This window comes from Amblyraja radiata, chromosome 14 (genome assembly GCF_010909765.2).
Source record: "Amblyraja radiata isolate CabotCenter1 chromosome 14, sAmbRad1.1.pri, whole genome shotgun sequence".
Classification (NCBI taxonomy): Eukaryota; Metazoa; Chordata; class Chondrichthyes; order Rajiformes; family Rajidae; genus Amblyraja; species Amblyraja radiata.
This window is the reverse complement of record NC_045969.1, coordinates 21,430,627-21,445,278: the sequence shown is the minus strand read 5'-3', so window position 1 is coordinate 21,445,278 and position 14,652 is coordinate 21,430,627. Positions and strand designations below refer to the sequence as shown.

Sequence of the window (14,652 nt, the reverse complement as noted above, 5' to 3'; positions counted from 1 at the left end):
TTTCCTTTCTGAAAGACCCCAGTCTGTGCGGGTGGGGAAGAACACCTCGTCGGTCATCACACTGAGCATCTCCCCTCAGGGCTGTGTCCTGAGTCCGCTGCTCTTTACATTGATGACACATGACTGTGTCGCCAGGTCCACTACTAACCATATCATCAAATACGCGGATGACACAACAGTAGTGGGCCTCATCCGCAATAACGACGACCATATAGAGAGGAGGTGGAACAGCTGGTGAGCTGGTGCAGCAGGAACAACCTTCTCCTAAATGTGAACAAAACCAAGGAGATTGTCGTCGATTTCAGAAGGAAAATTCAGCCCAGTCACACTCCACTTTGCATCAACAACTCAGCAGTGGAGCAGGTGAAAAGGATCAAGTTCCTGGGGGTGCATATAACGGACACCTTAAACTGGTCCACAAACCTTACATCTCTGGCAAAACGGGCACAGCAGCGGTTGTACTTCCTCCGCAGGTTGAGAGGTTTACACCTCCACCCTCCCATCCTCGCCACTTTCTACAGAAGCACACTTGAGTCGGTCATGACCAGCTGCATCTCTACGTGGTGCGGCAGCTGTACAGCTGCGGACTGGAAGTGCCTTCAGAGAGTGGTGAGGACAGCGGAAAAAATCATTGGGACTTCTCTTCCTTCCATCATGGACATGGGGTACAAGCGCTGTCTGATTAGAGCTAAGGGCATTACCAGAGCCCCCACACACCCACAATTTGGACTGTTTATACTGCTTAACTCTGGGAGGAGGTACTGCAGCATGAAGAGCGGGACAACCAGGTTCTGCAACAGCTTCATCCCCCAGGCCATAAGATTACTGAACAATCAAGAAAACCGAGGCTAGAACTTTTTAAATATCGACACTTTAAAAAAAAACTTTTTATATATATTTATTTTACAGAACCATGCACATGAGGCATTTTTATGGACGCACCTAGCACTTTTACGTTTACTATTTACCTGATTGGAGAGTCAAATGCAACGAAATTTCGTTCAAGGTGCACTGTGTCTAGGTGTATATCTGAATGACAATAAAGTTTTCATTCATACATTCATTCATTCATTCATTGGCAGAGGTTTTTAGTTTTCTACCTTCAAAGGTATCAAAGGTATTTTATTGGTCACATTCACATACACCTAGGTGTAGTGAAGTGAAATGCTTCTTGCCATTTTGCAGCACATAAAGAAGGAATACAGACATAACATTAATAAAAGTTTTAAACATAAAGAACATCCCCCCACAATGGTTTCCATTATGAGGGAAGGCACAAAGTCCAGTCCCCAACCCCAGTTCACCCATTGAGGCCTCCACAGTTGCCTCTACGGAGGCCCGATGTTCCAGGCCGTTCTCGCCGGGTGATGTTGCTCCGGCGTCGGGAGAGTCCTCTCAGCGGCTTGGGAACCCTGGAATGGCCGCTTCCGTACTGGAGGCCACGGCTTCCAAAGCCAACAAGGCCGCGCCGGTTGGAGCTCCACAACTGGTGATCTCATCTAGAGATCCCAGGCTCCCGGTGTAAAGTCAGCACCGCCGCCCGCAGCTGGTCGCTCCACAGTCCCGCAGCTCCGCGATGCCTTCCTCAGCGATCTTCAGCTCACCGGAGCTCCAGCGCGGCGACCCGGGCAAGGCATCGCCCGCTCCGCGATAGCGCTCCAGCGCTGTACCGCCGCCGAAGCCGAGGTTTTGGGCGGTCCCCGACAGGAAACGCCGCTCCAGGCCCGCTGGAAGGCCGCGAGGACGGGTCGAAGCTGCAGCCCGGAGAAAAGCTGCCTCTCCAACCAGGTAGGGACCCTGAAAGGTAGTTTCCCCTCCCCCCCCCCCCCACCCCCCACATAAAAAAGTCTAGACCTCCAAACAAAACACTTAACTAACTAAAATAAAAAATAAAAAGATGAAAAGACTTAGCTTTGTAGATGTAACATCAGTGTATTGACAGTTAACTGTGCCTTGCAGTATTGTGCATACTTGTGCCTTGAGATGGTGCCTTTCTAAGGTGACGTGTAGGTTTTACTTTTGTGTTCTTTTGGCATCTCTGCAAATAACTCATTTAGAAATTCGGGTAACATTTTTTGTAAAGATTTTTTTTAAATGTCTGAAGTCAGTTATTTCATGAAATATTTATCTTTGCAGTGTTATTTGACAGGTTATGTGTTAGAAAAGTTCTAAGCTTCTGTTATGTAAACTACCAGCAGAAAGCTTAGGAATTACTTTCAATTTATTGAAAATGCAGGAGCCCCCTGAACCCCCCCGTGCCCCTGGACCCCGCCGGGGGCCTAGCCGGCCTCTGCGACCCCCGGCCAATACTTTTTTTTCTAGAGGTGAATATCATGCCTGCTATGTGGAATTTAGAATGGCCTTCGACAAGGTCTCTCATAGCAGGGTTGTCTGGATGGTTAGATTACATATAATCTAGTGAGAGCTTGTTAACTGGATTCATTCTTTGATTTAATGTAACACTTTTATCGTTTCCTGACGATGGCTGCTCATGGGTCTAATAAAAAGTTTAATCATTGATTCTACTGAAAGCTCAAGGCATGTTCTGTTTATAGCATCAGCTGCAATTAATATTGTTGCAACCTGCTAAATCTTTCCTCATTTGATAACCCCTTTATCTTCGGATCCAAACTGATGCATTTAGTAGCGTTGTTACAAAACCTACCATCAGCGGCGCTACAAATCTGCCACTGCCTGTGCATGCGATTCCGGAGGCTTTGGGAGGGGGGGGCTGGATTAAAATGCAGGTTTGTATTGGTTGTCGGAGAGGGATTTCCTTGGGCTTGCTAGCTGATGAAGAAAAATCGTTCGGACTTCTGTTCGCGGGTCTTTAAAAAAAATGTTGCTGGACGATTGCGTCGCTGGAATAAACTTAAACACGACTAAAAACGCCTTCAACCTCGCGGATCGCAATATCAGGACAAAATAAAAGGTATGTCGTGTATTTAACATTATCTTGCTTTTTGGTGTGGCTTCATTTTAATCTTATGATGCGAAAAATGTTATTTAGGCATGTTACGAATCGGCCATGTCTTGCCTGCCAATATGGGCTTAAAAGTTATGGCATTGGCAACATTCCAATCGATCACATTACAGAAACATCCACTCTCAAGATAATCAAATTCATTATGTTTTTGCACTATCATGTCATAAGAACATCTAAATCACCTATATTTTGTTATTGTCTATCCATGATCAATATTTTCACACTAAATATCCACAGTACAGTTTTAGTCAGATGTATTGTGCAAAAAATAATGATTTTGATTATCTTGAGAGTGGATGTGTTTAGATTAATTGATGGGAATTAAACATTGAATTCCTTCCATTTGGCACATAAATTCATGACAAAGTGAGATTTAACAATCATGTTATATTATGAATTCTTGTGTGAATGGGATCAGTTTGTTATTTGGATACCTAGGCTATTTAAAAAAATATAGCCTTTTATTAAGAAATTGATAGATGTTTTTGAATGTTTTAGAGTAATTGAATTTAGATGAATATAATTGATTAGATGAATTTAATTGATTTGATGAAACTGATGAATATGAATTTTTTGTTGGGTATTTACTATTTGTTTTAGCGTTTAACTTTATCATTTCTACCTTTTTTCCTAAAACTGCAAATAATAACTTGTTTCTGTTAATGCTGTTCAGTGTTCTTTTTTTTTCTTTACATTTTAAACAGATGTCTCCGAAGAAGAAATGCAAAATTGTCAATCCAAATGCCCAGCAAAAGAAAATGATTTAGACAGCATTCGCAGAGATTATCCGAATTTGGACTACTCCAAATGTGATGATCTACAGGACATTCTTAATGAGAAAGTAGTGGGCAGAAAGGCATGTCATGCGTGGTTTGAAGAGCAAAAACTTGTATTTTACAATGCCAAAATTGAAAAGTTGAGGAAAAGCAAGGTGTTATTGGTTACAATCTGAGGAGTATGATGATGCTACTGATTATGATAAGCCAATGTACCAGCTAGCAACTGATCTTTTCTGTAAAGGCTTGGTCTATTGCTAGAAATTGTAATTTCTTTACCGGTCTGTTACGGACTTACAGCATATAATACAATAATATTAAAGTTCTGATCTTGAGAATATCACATTTTTGAATTTTCAAGGCAGTCTGGGTGTTTATTACTATTTCCGTCACAACGATCAATTTTGTAATTCGCTACAATTAGGTAACTAACTAATTATATGCTTTAATTTCTGGTCATCCAAGTAAGATATTTCATATTTGTTTCAGAATGCTTCAAACTATAATAACTGATTCATTCAGTTCTCTTAATTTTTAAGTAAGTTATGGGCTTTTGACTGTCCTCAATCACAGCTTATGTGTTAAGTCAATGGAAAAGCAATAGGGAACAAGATGCTAATTTCCAAGTATGGAAATTACCATAACTTTTTTAATACTGAAGACATGAAAGTGTTTAAGGTATCAAATTAAAGTTCTTTTTATGCTTTATCTGATGGGATAAATTACAGGTTTGATTTTAAAAATCTAAATTTTGTAGCATTCCTACATTTAATTCAAACTGTATCTAATGTTGCAATATTCTCTCTTCACTATAGGGACGAAAATTGTATACAATATTACAGATATTTGCATTGACAATATTCTAGAAATTGGGAAATTGGCCCAAGAATTTTATACATTTGCAATAAATGTGACTTTTTAATTTCCCTTCCTAATAATGCTGATGTTGGGAGTCGGCGGCCACAGCGCTGGGATACCAGCGGGGAGCGGGCAATGCCTTACCGGGTCGCCGTGCAGTAAGCTCCGGAGCGCTGTGGCCGCCGACTCCCAACATCGCGGAGCTGGGGCTGCGGGCGTCCGGCCGCGGGCTGCGCTGGATTTGGAGCGCCGCGCAGCCAGGGGTAGAGTTGCCGGGGTCGGAGCTACAACCGGCGCCGCCCGCAGCCCCAGCTCCGCGATGTTGGGAGTCGGCGGCCACAGCACTCCGGAACTTACTGCACGGCGACCCGGTAAGGCATTGGCCGCTCCCCGCCTCTCCGACCAGGTAGCGGACTAAGAATTAAAGTTTCCCCCTTCACCCCCCCCCACCACATAAAATCCCTCCAAACTAACTGACTAACATTTAAGCAATGATTTACAGATGTTTCAGTGTCTCCCCGGTCTCCGGGGAGGAGGCAGCCGCTACAGTAGTACAGACCTGGGTTGACCGTGGGTCGTTTCGGGTCAAGTTTGGTGGCAAATGCGAGCTTTGGTGTGCAGACGACATCCTGGAAAAAATGTCCGGTTTTCGGAGCTTTTTGGTTTCCGGAATTTCGGATAAAAGGTTGTGCACCTGTATAAATTTAGCAGATGATTTCAAGAATTTAAGTAATACATCTGTAGTTAAGCAACACTAACTGATGACTTTAAAATGTCCACGATCATACTTCCATTCACTAGCAAGCTTGATTTTCAAAAAGCTGAACTTGAATACAGAGAAAAAAATATTTCTTCTGTACTACGTTTTTGACCAAGCCTTGCATACAATATCTATTTTTAACTCTGCACACCTCTTAAGACTGGAGATTTTTGCGTTTTTTTTGTTATTTTTCAATATAAAACTGGATGAGGGGGGATCGGCTGGTTTAATTTCTTAAGTATTTACATTTGGGCTAAATTTTTATTTATTAAATTGTTTTTTACACAGGTTTACCAAATGTAGCTGGCGCTTTTGAGATTTGCATGAATTATGATTTTCTGCAAGGTTGTCAGTTAAAAGAACTCCAGTGCCCTCCATTGGTATAATGTTATTATTACAGTACATCCTTGTTTTAACAGACCTCTTTATAACGGATTTCAGTTATCGCGGACTAATCATATGAACACTCACTTCCTGAACTTTCTTAAAGTCTTCGGTGCTGTTTTGATTGCCAACTTGCTTTGCATTCTTAATGGAGTCCAGCAATAGTACGCTATTTGCCGGTATTTTCCAGCGTATCGTTTGGGTGGGAGGGGATGAGTTAACCAGGGAGTTGCGGAGCGAACGGTCTCTGCGCAGAGTGGAAAGGGGTGGAGATGTGGCTAGTGGTGGAATCGCGTTAACCTACCCCTTTCCAGCCAAACCACCCCCTCTCCAGGTACTTTCCCCTATAACCGCAGGATATGCAACACATGTTCCTATACCTCCTCCCTCGACTCTGTCCAAGGAGCCCAACAGTCTTTTCAGGTGATGCAGAAATTCACTTGCACCTCCTCCAACCTCATCTACCATATCCACTGTTCCAGGTGTGGACTCCTATATATCGGCGATACCATATGCAGTCTCGGCGATTGTTTCGCTCAGTCCGACTAAACCAACATGATCTCCCGTTTGCTGAACACTTTAACTCTCCCTCCCATTCCCAAGCTGACCTTTCTGTCCTGAGCTGCCTCCACTGTCAGAATGAGGCCCAATGCAAATTGGAGGGACAGCACCTCATATTTCACATGGGGAGCTTACAACCCAACCGTATGAATTATGACTTCTCTAACTTCAAGTAACCCTTGCTTTCCCGCTCTCTTTATCTTTAGCATGCTTAGTTATAATCTTCCCCTAGCTAACAATGATCTATTCTACATTTTCCTTGAACTTTGTCCCATTTGATGTCTCATTTTCACACCTTAACTTTCCATATATCTGTCTCCCTTTCCCCACCACAGTGAATGGTAGGGCTCTGGGAATTGTTGTAGAGCAAAGGTATCTAAGAGTGCAGGGTACATAGTTCCTTGGCATTTTTTTGGCAATTTGCTCATCATCGGTCAGAGTATTGAGTATAGGAGTTGGGGATCGTGTTGCAGTTATATAAGACATTCGTGAGGCTATATTTGGAGTATTGTGTTCAGTTTTGGGCACCATGTTATGGGGAATATATCAAGCTGGAATGGGTGCACAGAAGATGTATGAGGATGTTGCCAGGACGCAAGGGTCTGAGCTATAGGGAGAGGTTGAGCAGGCAGGTATGGTGTAATCTGTGGTGTGCTGGAAGATGAGGGGTAATCTTATAGAAGTGTACAAAATCATGAGCGGAATAGATAGTGTTGTACTTCCGGTGGCGCTGGTGCCAGCTGCCTCCACCTTCAGCCCGGTATCTTTATGTTTTTTCGTTTTTTTTGTTATGTTGAAGTGTGTTTTTAATGTTTTTTTTAATGTTTTAATGTGGGGGAAGAGGGTACGGTAAGGGGGATACCGTCCTTCAGTCGCTTCCTGGAGAGGACGCGACTATTATTCGAGTCGCGTCCTTGCCCCCCCCCCAGCGGCCTACCTACTGGATTGGCGCGGCCTTTCCTGCCTGGACCGACCAGAGCTCCAGCAGCGGCGGGACAGCGCTGATACATCGCGGGGCTGGCGATGCCTTACCGGGGATCGCCGTCTGGAGCCCGGAGTGCTGGGCCTGCGACACCGACATCCTGGAGCTGTGGTTCGCAGAGCTCCCAACGCGGGCGGCGCTGACAAACATCGTGGGGTCCTGCGACTCTGCCCGGCTCGGCCTGCGGACTCGGGAGCTGCGGTCTCCGGTGGGAGGCGGCTGATCAGGAGGTCCGGGCCGCTGAGGAGGATTTTCACCGTCGGGGTTCGGCGTCGGCGTTCCATCAGCCCGGCGAGAGGGCCTGAGCATCGGGCCGCCCGGGGTGGCGACTGCGGGTGCTCGGAAGGCCCCGACCACGGGTGAACATCTGGGAAGATCGGAGGGGAGGCTGGCTGGACTATGGTGCCTTCCTCACCTTGGTGCCATTGTGTTATGTTGTGTCATGGACTTTCTGTGTTTGTGCTTTTTTTTTTTAAATTCTATTTTATTTTTAATATGTTTTATTATTTATTATTTATTTATTTTTATGATACTGACTGTAAAGGGAAATTCATTTCGTTGTCCCTAATTGAGACAATGACAATAAATTTGAATACAATACAATACAGTAAAGAAACAGTCACTTGCCCAGTGTCGGGGAATTGAGAACCAGAGAACACAGGTTTAAGGTGAGGGAGGAAAGATTTAATAGGAACCTGAGGGGTAACTTTTTTGCACAAAGGATGGTGGGTATATGGAATGAGCTGCCCAAGGAGGTAGTTGAGGCAGGTACAATCGCAATGTTTAAGAAACATTTGGAGAGGTACATGGATGGGATAGGTTTAGAGGGATATGGGGCAAATGCAGGCATGTGGGATAAGTGTAGATGTTGGTCGGTGTGGGCAGCTTGGGCTGATGAGCAATTTTCTACGCTGTATGACTCTAACTCTGCGAACCCCGCATAGCGGACCCAACACTAACCCTTGCAGAACACCAATAATCACTGGCAGCCAACCAAAAAAAGCCCCCTTTACTCCCATATTTTGCCACCTATTCAGTCAATCTATTGGCACTTCAAAGACCTTCTGAAACTCGAACTAAATAGACAATAGGTGCAGGAGTAGGCTATTCGGCCCTTCGAGTCAGCACTGCCATTCAAAGTGATCATGGCTGATCATCCCCAATCAGTACCTCTGCCCCTTGATTCTCTTGAATTTCTGGCATGTTGCTGGTGTTTTCCGTTGTGAGGATTGATGCAAAAAACGTCTTGCGCCATTTCTTTATTCCCTATTATTTCTTCTCCAGCGGTCCAATGTCCATTCTTGCCTCGCTTTTGCTTTATATATCTGAATAAGGTTTTGATCTTATTATTGGCTAGCGCCTTCATATTTCATCTTTTCTCTTCTCACCTTTTCAGTTGACGTTGATTTTTTGAAACTTTACTCGAACTTGAAACAGCTTCCCACTCATCTTTGCAATTTGATACACTTACTTTCATGCTGCCTTTGGCTTCATTTGTCAGCAGTGGTCACCTCATTATACCCATAGAATCTATCTTCATCTTTGACAGAAAAGATCCTTTGTCTTCTCAATTACTCACAGAAACTGCTGTTCCACCTTTATTCCTGCTCGGGTCCTTTTCCAATCAACTTTAGCTAGCCCCTCCTACATGCCTCTAAAGTCACCTTGACGCAACAGTAATACACATCTGATTTCATATCCCTCTCAAACTGTAGGTTGAATTTTAACATATGGGCACTACCTCATAGGGGTTCCTTTACCTTAAGCCCCATAATCAGATCAGTTTGTTACACAACACCAAATCCAAAATTTCCATATCCCCGGCAGGCTCTACCGCAAGCTGATCGAAGAAGCCATCTCACAGGCACTACAAATTCCTTGTCTTGGATCCAGTACAAACCTGATTTTTTCAGTCTACCTGCATATTGGCATATTGAAATCTCCCAAGACCACTGTAATATTGCCTTTCTTATATGCCGGTTGTATCTCCTGGTGTAATTTTTACCCTGCTTCTTGGCTGTGGTACAGAGGTCTGTATATAACTCCTATCATGGACCTTTTACCCTTGCAGTTTCTTAACTCTACCCACAAGGATTTTACATCTGATCCCATGTCATCCCTTATGAGGTATTGAATTTCATTCCTTATCGACAGAGGCACCCCGATCCCTCTGCCTATTTTGATAAAATGTGTATCCTTGGATGTTCAGCTCCAAGATCTGATCCCCTTTCAGCCATCTCTGATACCCACAATGTCGTATCTACCAATTTCTAACCGCTATAAGCTCACCCATTTTTTCCGTATACTGCATGCATTCAAATATATTACTTTTAATTATTACTAGACCAGGTGCGGACCCGTTGGGCCTGTCCCTCAAGGCAATATTCCACCACTAACCCATAGCCCCCAACTGCGCAGGCGTGGCTGACAGGTTCCCGTTGTGACGCGAGTCACGGCAACCCTCCCCAAGCTGCGCAGGCGCGCCGGCAAGTGGGAGCGCGACTGCAATGTTTTTAAAGTTCAAAATGGCATTAACCTGTAAAATATAAGATAAATGTGAATGCATCTCACTGTCCCTCTTCAGTCTGCTATTACCCTCCTCCATTATACTCACTCTCCCCACCCTCCTCTGCTTCCTCTCCTCCCCTCCATTACCATGCCATCCTTCCTACCCCTATCCTCCTCCTTTCCCACTCATCCCCCAGCACTCCCTCCCCCTCCTCTTCACCCTCCCTCTTTCCCCTCCACTCCTCTGCTCGCCATTCCCTCCCTCATCTCTCCGTCTCCTTTCCCCTAACCTCAGTCACTCCCTCCCACCCTCCCTAACCCATCTCCCCTCCCTACCCCCTCCTCTCCCTCTATCCCTGTGCTCCCCCACTCCTCACCTCCCTCCTATTCTACTCTCCCTCCTCACCGCCCCCTTAAACCACCCGCTCACTCTCCCTCCTCATCTCCCCCACTACCCTCCTCTCCCTCGATCCCCCACTCCCTCCTTCCCCCATTCCCCCCTCCTCCCCCTCTACCCCCCCCTCCTACCCCACTCTCCCTCACCTCCCCCACTTTCCCCTCGCCCCTCCCTCCCTCCAACGGGTCTGCACTTGGTCTAGTAAAATTAAACTCACAATGAAAATCGGGTTTAAAATAACCTAAACACAATGTTAGCTGCTAATGAAAATGGAAGAATTTGATTAAAACTGAGTTTTTAGAATTAAATCAATGTGAATGAAAATTGCGATTTTTAAAAAAGCATTTTATTAATTTTATTTATTTATTTATTTTTAAAATGTAATGAAATTCCAGATCCCATTGCGACGTACTTGTAACATTTAACGCGGCTGACTGGCAGGGCAAGTGGAAAAGTGGTTTTGTGAAGTTTTTTGTGAAGTTTAAATGTGAATAACTTGTAAAATATACCATCAATCTGAACGAAACTTGTTTCATTTGCATCACAGGACAATGGTGAGTAAGGTGGGCCACACACACACACACACGCGCGCACACACACAGCACGCTAAGAGTTTTAGTAATATATTTATATATAGATAGATTTTATAACTATTATACAATTTGTAATTGAATTTGAAAATCTGTGATCGTCCCACCAGACAATATTTTTGAACTTTTTGATGTTCTGGAACACATGACCAGATGAGAAATACATGACATTTTAAAAAGTCCCATTTTTTTAAGCATTTTAAATGCCACCAGACGACCCTTGGACCCGTTGGGTCCCCGTTGTGACGCCAGTCAAAATGGCGATCTGAAAATGACGGCGGGCCCGGCAACCCTCCCCCAACTGCGCAGGCGTGGCTGACGGGCAAGTGGGAGCGCAGTGCCGCTCATGGTATAAAGTAATTTAAAGTTTATAAAGGGAAATACTTTGTAAAATCGAACAAAACTTGCTACTGCGGCAGACTGAGTAAGGCGCTCCTAAAATTGTTGCGCTGTCGTGTACCGTTTTGGCTGTATTTCTGGAACATACATACATATACATACGTGCATACAAGATGAGACTTAGTTATGTACAGATAGATTACATATAAAGCCATAGGTTGAGGAACTAAGCTGGAAAGCTTTTTTTTTGCTAACATAAGCACAGTGGCTTGTATCCATCTATGAATATGTATTTGTTCACCTTAGATGTTACTTTGCTGTGAGATAATTATATTTTAGTCATGGATATGCAATAGTTGTGCTGATTACTAATGTTTTGGTTCAAGATAGAAACTAAATACAATCAGAAATGTGGCAATTGATTTGCCAAATAAACTATATTCCAGAACCCTTAAGAAGTAAATTACATTTATGAGGTCTTTTAGTCTCAACATAACATGCTTTACTACCAGTGAAGTACTTCTGAAAGTACAGTCACCGTTGTCACATGGGAATTCAGATAACTAATTTGCACCTAGTAAAGTTCCACATGCATTTTCCGTTTCCCACACTAATCTTGACAACGTCTTATATTCAGCCTCTGTAGTCTCCAACCCAATGGTTTGAACATTGAGTTCAAACACCCTTTAGTGTATTTCTCCATACACTCCCTCGTCCCGATCCATCCCCCAGTCCTCCCATTTTTTCGTCCTCTCCCTGTCCTGTTTCCATCAATCTACTTTGCACATATTTAAACCCCAGGCTCTTCCCCACCCAGCCCCCGCCCACATCTGATTTTGGTTCCACCTACCATTCACCTCTTTCCCCCATTGTTCCGTGATCATCTGCAAAAAAAAGCATAAGGCTGGAGGAATTCAGTGGATCGTGCAGTATCTGTTGAGGGAGGCGATAGATTACTTTTCGGGCTAGGACCAGCCTATGTCATCTGTGTATTCCTTTCACAGATGCTGCCTGACCTGTTGAGTTCCTCCATTTTGTTTTTTCCTCAAAGATTCCAGCATTTGCAATTTGTCTATTTTATCAATTTCCTTTGGTGTTCCTGCTTATCGCCTTCCAGCACATGTCCACTTTCACCCAACCCGCCCTTCACCTCACCTATTTTCCTCCTTTTTTTATACATTTTTGTTTTTCTTTCCCTCTTTTGTCATTCTGCTTCTGTCCATCATCTACCTGCCACTGCCTCCCAACAGCACTCTTTCCCCCTCCCCGACCTGGCTTGATATGCCCATTATTCTTCATCTGTCTACCAATCAACCTCTAGTTTCTGTTTCACCATGCCTCTCTCTTTATATTAGCTCTCACTGATGCAGGGTTTTGTCCTGGAACATCGGGCATTCCTTTCCTTTCAGGTGCTGCTTGACTAGCTGAGTTTCTCCTGCAGATTGTTTATTTCTCCAAAGTTACACAAGCATTAGTTGAGTAAATTCCTGGATCATCTCTTTTGGGTCGTGTTTGAATGATTGGGAAAGCTCCTCTGCATTTTGTACTCCACTCTATCCACGTTCATGCAATTAAGGGAAGAGTAATTCCATACCTGACTGAAATGCATCTCATTAGACTACTTTTATACAGTGCATCTGTAGAATGCTTCTTTGATAGCATGTAAAATATAGAATGCATTTAGAATTTTTGAATATCATGTAGGACCTTTACAGTCAATACAGTTGAGTATTGGCATGATTGGCCATTTTTTGTGAACAAACAACTTTTACCAGCAGTCTGCAATTATGACTAGATAATAACTGTTTAGTCATGTGTGTGTGTGTCCCACCCCTCTCCCCACCCTTCTTCTCCCCCTTCTTCCCCCTCCCCTACCCCATCTCCCCCTCCCTCCCCACTCTTTCCCCCTCTCTCCCCCGTACCCCTCTCCCCCTCCTCCCATCTCTCTCACCCCTCCTCCCCACCCTCCCCTCCTCACCCACCCTCCCTCTCAATCTCCACTCCACCCTCTCGCCCTCTGTCTCTTGCCCTTCTGTCTCTGCCCCTTTCTATCTCTTCCCATTCTCTCTGTGCTCTCACTCTCTACCCCCCCCCCCCCTCTAGACGCGGCTGCGAGTTGGGGGCTATGCGTCAGTGGATAGGGCGGTTATGGGGTAAAAGGAGCAAATTAATAATATTAATATAATATCAAGGGGGGTTGTTAGGGGGGTTGTTAGGGGGGGGTAGTTTGTGTGTGTGACGCCGCACGTTGGGGGAACAGACCCAACGGGTCTGCACTTGGTCTAGTAAATGTTTTATTGTTATGTCTCGAAATGGAACAATGTAATTCTTCTTGCAGCAGCACAACAGATGTATAAACATCATACTCAGCAGACAACATAATAAATAACAGTTCAATATATAAAAACAAACAAACAATATAGTACAAAGACAAGGAACATTCCCATCAGGAAATTGGTTCAAAGCAAGAGAATCAAACTGTAATGTTCCCAATCTGAAGAAGGGTCTTGACCCGAAACGTCACCTTTTTCCTCCAGAGTTGCTGCCTGTTCCACTGAGTTAATGCAGCTTGTTGTGTCTATCTTTGGTTTAAACCAGCATCTGCAGTTCCTTCCTACAAAAACTGTAATGATATCCAGGTCATTATTTGCAAGTATTACAGAGAATTTCCCAGTTCTATTTTCTCAGCTACCTAGCTGCTAATGCATTTTTGTTTGCAATTTGTGAATTTTGGCATTTCTGCAGTTGTAGAGCAATGATCTGACTTGGACCAAATTAACTGTCAAAAATCTTCACTCCACCTCGCCAAAGAACTAATTAAGTAATTATTTGAAATATCCAGCAGTTCAATATGATATCCCCACTGCAGTAAAGGTCTCAGTTCCCTGAATGTCTGTACAGATACTCATTTTATTTTCTCTGATAAAATGTATTTGCTCATTTTCTATTTTTCTGCATTATTGTGAGACGTTTGGGGTAAAATTAATACGTGACATTACAATTTTGCTGAAGAATGCAGTCTTAGGAAATGAAAAAGGAGTCACTAGACAAAATGAGATCCAATCCATGATTATCACCTTATATCTATGCTGCTCCGCAGTACTGCTGTGCATGTACATATGACTGAATGTAATTACTATTTTTGATTTTTTTTTAAATAGTCTGATTATTTTAATTTATCACAACTTTCATGACATATTCAACTTCTGAACGATACAGATTGAATAGGTACAGTAATTTGGAGCCATGAAAATAAAATGACACCACGAATAATTGCTCTGCTTTTTACTCCGTAAACACAATCGTTTTAGATATTCATGTGCACAAAATGAAGTAACTGTTGTGACATTTTTGGCAACCTTTGTAATGTTGCAACAAAAATATATTTGTATTCACAAGATTCTTTTGCCACATGATATTCTGAGTTTAGTTTACTCAATATCTTAATAACAATTTTCCTTCATCTAATGCATTTGTTTTTAACATTTTAGTTTCAATTATGAAAACTTAA

General features: G+C 43.4%; 1 protein-coding gene across 6 annotated transcripts in view; it reads left to right on the top strand.

The window, feature by feature from the left end:
- The window catches only part of scml2 (Scm polycomb group protein like 2), a 126,799-nt gene that overhangs the window by 34,352 nt on the left and 77,795 nt on the right, over nt 1–14,652 (top strand). The gene's annotated exons all lie outside the window — the stretch shown is intronic.